Raw genomic sequence first — 6,000 nt, 5'->3', positions numbered from 1 at the left:
AAAACCCATCTGGTTCACTAATGCCCTTCAGGGAAGGAAACTGCTATCCTTACCTGGACTGGCCTACATGTGACTCCAGAACCACAGCAATGTGGTTGACAATTAACTGCCCTCGGGGCAATTAGGGAGGGGCAATAAATGCTGCCTGGCCAGCGACCCCTCATCCCGTGAATGAATAAAGGAGAAAAAAATGATAAATCTCAGCTCCACTGTCTTGCCTCTTCCCCATAACCCTTGTTTCCCTCAATGTTTAAAAATCTGTCTGTCTCATCCTTGAACATACTTAATGATCTAACCTCGACAGCCCTCTGTGGTAAAGAATTCTACAGATTCGCTCCCTTCTGAAAGAAGCAGTTCCTCCTCCCCTGTGACTCGAGTGCGTGACCTATTACTCTGAGAGTATGCCCTCTGGTCCTAGACTCTGCAACAGAGGAAATAATCTTCCTGCAACTACCTTGTCAAGCCCCCTCACGATCTTGTCGTTTACGGTAATTGATCAGTGATCTATTTCATAACATCGAGGCCAGAACTTACCTCACTCCAGACAGAACGTTGGCTTGAAATTCATTTTCCATTCATAATTAAAGGACAATCAATGAAGCAGATTTCAGTTGCCCTGTAGCTGTGAGCCTGCGTGTCTCTAACCCTAATTCTGCACCCAGACCACAACTAATTAGAAAGAACAATCATTTCACTCCTCACAATTACTGGAGTTTGTACCCAAACATTGGCTGAATGATTTAAACCTCGGGAGGATGTTCAGTTGAAGAGCTGGGGAGGTTTGGGTGGAGAACCGAGGTTGAGATTTGCGAGGCTGGGCTGCTTTTGTACACTCGTGAGGCCATTTGGCCCATTCTGTCTGTGCAGTCTCCTTGAGCAGCCGTTGCACTTAGCTCTGTCTACCTGCTTTATTGCCCAGGGCCCTGTAGTCTTTCACCCCCATGGCCCATCCAATACAACTTATAGGTTACTTATGGAATCAGTGCAGTATCGCAGATCCCAATGCCTTTGGCTTAAAGTAATTCTCCTCCTCTCTCCTTCAGATCTTTTGACGGTGATTTGAAATTCCTTATTATTGACTCACTACCCGGGGGGAGCATTCTTCTCTATCCAAGTCATCAAAACCTTCATAGCATCTTGAAAATCACTGCTTGATCACCTCACAACCTAATGTATTTCCAGAAGAACAGTTCTACCTTTCTAGCCTCTTCCCCCACATAGTCCCTCATCCCCGGTTACATCGTCCATACCTTAAGAAGAAGGTGTTAGCCTTGGATAGAGTACAGTGCAGGTTTACAATTGATACCTGGGCTTTATGAGGGGATGTTATAGAATTTAGGCCTATTTTCTCTAGAATTTAGAAGATTCGAGGGTAATCTGATCAACGACTTGAAGATATTATCAGGAAAAGACAAGGTAGATAAAGATAAACTGTTTCCGCTGGTTGGAGAATTCTAGAACCAGGGGGCGTAGTCTGCAGACTGTTCAGGAGAGAGGTGAGGAAACACATACAGAGGGTGGTAGAGGTTTGGAACTCTCTTCCACAAATGGCAGTGGATGCTAGATCAGTTATTCATTTTAAATATGAGATAGATTTATTTTGTTAAGCCAAGGTACGAAGGGACATGGGCCAAAGTCAGGTCTATGGAGTTAGGCCACAGACCAGTCACGATCTCATTGCAGAGTGGGACAGGCTCAAGGGGCTGAATGGCCTACTCCTGTTCTTGTGTTCCTAACATACCGGCGAATGTTCTTGTGTACTCTTTCTGAGGCCTGTGTGTGTTTTCCGAATTGTGGTCCATAATACTCCAGCTGAGGCCCAGCCTGTAACCCATCAGGTTCCGGTGGGAATTCTTAACCTTCAGATTCTGTGCCTCTGTTTATAATCTATTGGCGGGTCAAGCTCCAATAATTCTCAAGACGCTTGACACCATCCAGGACAAAGCAGCCCATTTCGCTCACCCTCCTCCCTCCCTCCCTCCACTCCGTCACTTTCACCTTTGACTCCCTTCACCAGCATCCCTCAGTACAGCAGTGTGTGCCATCTATAAGATGGCACTACAACAATTTGCCAAGTCTCCTCGGATAGCACCTTCTGCACCTACAAACTCTGTCACCTCGAAGGATAAAGGCAGCAGATACAGGGGAACACCACACTTTACAAGCACCGCAACCCCCCCCCCAAGCCACTCATCATCTTAGCTTGGAACTACATTGCCACGCTTTCACTGTTGCTTGGTAAAATTCCTGGCACTCCCTACCTGACAGCTCTTGAGGGTGAACCTACGGCAAACGGACTGCAATGGTTCAGGAAGGCAGCACACCACCACCCTCCCCAGGGCGACTGGGGACGGGCAATAAATTCTGACCAAGCCAGACTTCCCACCCTCCCATGAGGATATTAAAAAAAAAAGTAATGGCGGCTCAGTGGTTAGCGCTGCTGCCTCACAGCATCCGGGATCCGGCTTCGATTCCAGCCTTAGGCGAGTTTGTGCAGAGTTAGCATGTTTCTCCCTGTGTCTGTGTGAGTTTGCTCAGGTTTCCTCCCACAGTCCAAAGATGTGCAATTTCACTGGATTGGCCATGCTAAATTACCCAGAGTGTTCAGGGATGTGTAGGTTAGGCATTGGCTATTGGAATTTTTTTTATTCATGAATGGGACGAGGGCATCGCTGGCCAGGCAGCATTTATTGTCCATCCCTAATTGCCCAGAGGGCAGTTCAGGGTCATCCACATTGCTGTGGGTCTGGAGTCACATGTAGGCCAGACCAGGTAAGGATGGCAGTTTCTTTTCCTAAAGGGCATTAGTGAACCAGATGGGTTTTTCCCCAACAGTCGGCAATGGATTCATGGTCATTATTAGACTCTTAATTCCAGATATTTATTGAATTCAAATTCCACCATCTGCCGTAGCGGGATTTAAACCTGGGTCCCTAGAACATTATCTGGGTCTCTGGATTAACAGCCCAGTGATAATACCACTAGGCCATCACCTCCCTGCTGCGATGGTTATTGATACAATGCTAAATACGATGAGGCCCTGTTTAAGCCAAAGCAATTTCAATCAAATGCAAAAAGCCCTTTCCCTCATTTTCTGGCCAATTTATCTGATCATCACCGACTTGTCAATGTTTCTGCTCTGACGAGGAGTCATCTAGACTTGAGATGTTAGCTTGCTGGCCCTCCATGGGTGCCTCCTGACCTGCTGTGATCCCCATCCCCAGTGTTTGTTGTTGTTTTCTTGGTGCCATGGTTTCTTAGCTGACATCTTCATTGGGTTGCAACACAGCTCTGGAGGAGGTAGGTCTTGAACCTGGGCCTCCTATCTCAGAGGTAGGGACATTACCCTTGTGCCACAAGAAGGCCCCCCTGCTGCTGTTGCTGACATGACTGTGTGTTCAGGGCACAGGTTAGGTGCCTGAGTCTCCCACCCTGGTGCGGTGTAATGTTTCTGAGAGAGCCCACTGGCTGTTGAGACGCCAGGAGGTATTTAGGGAGCAACAGGACTTTCTTAATGCCTGTATCCAGCTGCTGTGAACGGACGTTATTGAGAGCTGGCCCGATATTCCGATGGGCATAAATTAGCAAGATTGCTCCCAGAGGGGGCCACAAACACTATTATATCTGAGTCACAACCGAAAGATACCGTCCTGAGGAAGGGTCACCGGACCCGAAATGTTAACTCTGATTTTTTTTTCCTTCACACATGCTGCCAGATCTGCTGAGTTTTTCCAGCAACTTCAGTTTTTGTTCCATTGTATCTGAGTAGTTGGGGACATGACATGTAAAGAGTGTGTTTGGAGGATAAATGATCTTGGGGCCTCTGGTTCCCAGAGTTCTTCAACACTGGGTCTTTCCTTCCCTCAGGTCTGTGTCTGTTTGAGAAATGTAACCACATACAAGGAGGCTGTTCAGCCCACCATCTCTATACCAGCATCTTCCTTTCTCATTCATGAAGAATTCGACAGATTCGTGACCCTCCGAGAGAAGAAATTCTTCCTCTGTCTTAAATGGGAGACCCTTACTCTGAGATTATGTGTCCCCCCGCCCCACCCCACCCCGGCCTCAGATCCTCTCACAAGTGGAGACAACCTTTTGTCATCACGTTTCCCCCCCTGCCATTCGGAATACAGGCCTCTTCCGACTCAACCATGCATCATCGGACAATCTCTCCATTTCCAGGATCAACCTTCTCTGGACTGCCTCCAATGCCAGTGCATGTTTCCATAGATAAGGAGCCGGAACTGGTCGCAGCATTCCAGACACACAAAGTGCCTGAGAAATACAGCAGCATCCTCCCTTGTTACCTGCTGAACCTGTACAGCAGTTTTTTGTGATTCATGCATGAGGACTCACAGACTGGATTGAAGCAGTAGCTCAGTGGGTTAGCTCTACTGCCTCACAGCGCCAGGGACCTGGGTTCGGTTCCACCTTCGGGCGACTGTCTGTGTGGAGTTTGCACGTTCTCCCCGTGTCTGCGTGGGTTTCCTCCGGGTGCTCCAGTTTCCTCCCACAGTCCAAGTGTGCAGGTTAAATGGATTAACCGTGCTTAAATTCTCCCTGATATGCATGTTAGGTGGGTATGCCATGGCAAATGCAGGGTTACAGGGGATAGGGGTAGGGGGCAGGTATGTCTGGGTGTGATGCTCTTCAGAGGGTCAGTTAAGACTCAGTGGGCCGAACAGCCTGCTTCTGCACTTTTGGGGCTTTTTGATTTCTACAATGAAACAGTTTGGAGCAGATTTCTTCATAACAGAGCTATGGCTGTACCTGTGTGTGACACCGCCTCAAGAAGGCAGCTTACTGTGACCTTCTGAATAATAATTTGAGATGAACAACAAATGCTGCCAACAACGCTCACATCCCATGAAATAAGTGGATAAGGGCTGATCTGTATCTTAACTTTGTTGGTGCTGTGCCCCGTAATGTATTTACTCCCCACGCCCTGAAAAGAAAGACGAAAAAATAAATTGCCAATCTTGGTTCTCGATAATTTCAGTTGACCTTCGCCCTGGCAGCTTTGAGGAGCAGGAGACTGAAGATTTACATTTACATAGCAGCCTGGCTCTAATTCCAAGTTCACTATGAGCCCTCGTCCTGGACTGCCCCCTAGGAGAGGAAATGCCTTCACTGCAGCCAAATCTCGTAAACACCTCAATTAAAGTTACCCTTTAATCTTCTGATCTCAGCTGAATACAAACCTCTGTCTAGACAATCAGCCCTTCTCATGTAAGACTTGTTTTTTAAGCCCTAGTAACATTCTGGTAATTACTGAACATCTTTAACCCCCACCTTACCCCAAGGCCAAGATGCTACATTTAATGCCGTTCCCACCGCAGGTTAGATACCTTAGTGCAGGGGCATTTAATCAGCTGGGGAGGTGGCAGATAGAAACCCTGATTTGCTGTGATTACGTCTGGGAAGGCCAATGGAGTGTCAGAGATTTGAGGTCCCGAGTAAATTAAAGACTGTACATTCTCTACCAGGTATCCGTTTATTCTAACTATAAACCCTTTGATTGGATTCCAATCTGTAACTCACTCCCAGGTATCCTATATATTCTATATATAAACCATTTGAACCCCTCAATTAAGTTCCAGTCTGTAACTCACTCCCGGGTATCCATTACTCTATATATAAACCATCTGAACGCCTCGATTAGATTCCAGTCTGTAACTCACTCCCAGGTATCTATTATTCTATGTATATACCCTCTGAATCCCTCGATTAAATTCCAGTCTGAATCTCACTCCCAGGGATCCATTATTCTATATATAAAACATCTGAACACCTCGATTAGATACCAGTCTGTAACTCACTCCCGGGTATCCATTATTCTGTATCCACCCAGTATTCACAAGAATGTTGATCTAAAGACACCAGTAGAGGTCAATACTTATTGCTATTGCAGAAACATGACTGCACGGTGACCAGGACTGGAAACTGATCATTCAAGAACATTCAACATTTAGCAAGAGCAGGCAAGAAGGTAAAGGACAT

The 6,000-nt window shown here is 46.8% G+C and overlaps 1 protein-coding gene across 4 annotated transcripts in view; it reads left to right on the top strand.

Moving 5' to 3' along the window:
* The window catches only part of LOC109919061 (ral guanine nucleotide dissociation stimulator-like), a 166,219-nt gene that overhangs the window by 50,146 nt on the left and 110,073 nt on the right, over positions 1 to 6,000 (top strand). Inside the window, exon 1 of one of the 4 annotated variants that reach the window (XM_048616539.1) lies at positions 5,968 to 5,989. The exons of the other annotated variants lie outside the window; for them this stretch is intronic. The gene's annotated coding sequence lies outside the window, so the exon portion shown is untranslated. Of the gene's footprint in view, positions 1 to 5,967; positions 5,990 to 6,000 lie in introns of those variants that run through there. 4 annotated transcript variants of the gene reach the window in all.

This window comes from Rhincodon typus, chromosome 35 (genome assembly GCF_021869965.1).
Source record: "Rhincodon typus isolate 14 chromosome 35, sRhiTyp1.1, whole genome shotgun sequence".
Taxonomy (NCBI): domain Eukaryota; kingdom Metazoa; phylum Chordata; class Chondrichthyes; order Orectolobiformes; family Rhincodontidae; genus Rhincodon; species Rhincodon typus.
The sequence above is the reverse complement of the archived record's forward strand: the minus strand, read 5'-3'. Positions and strand labels throughout refer to the sequence as shown.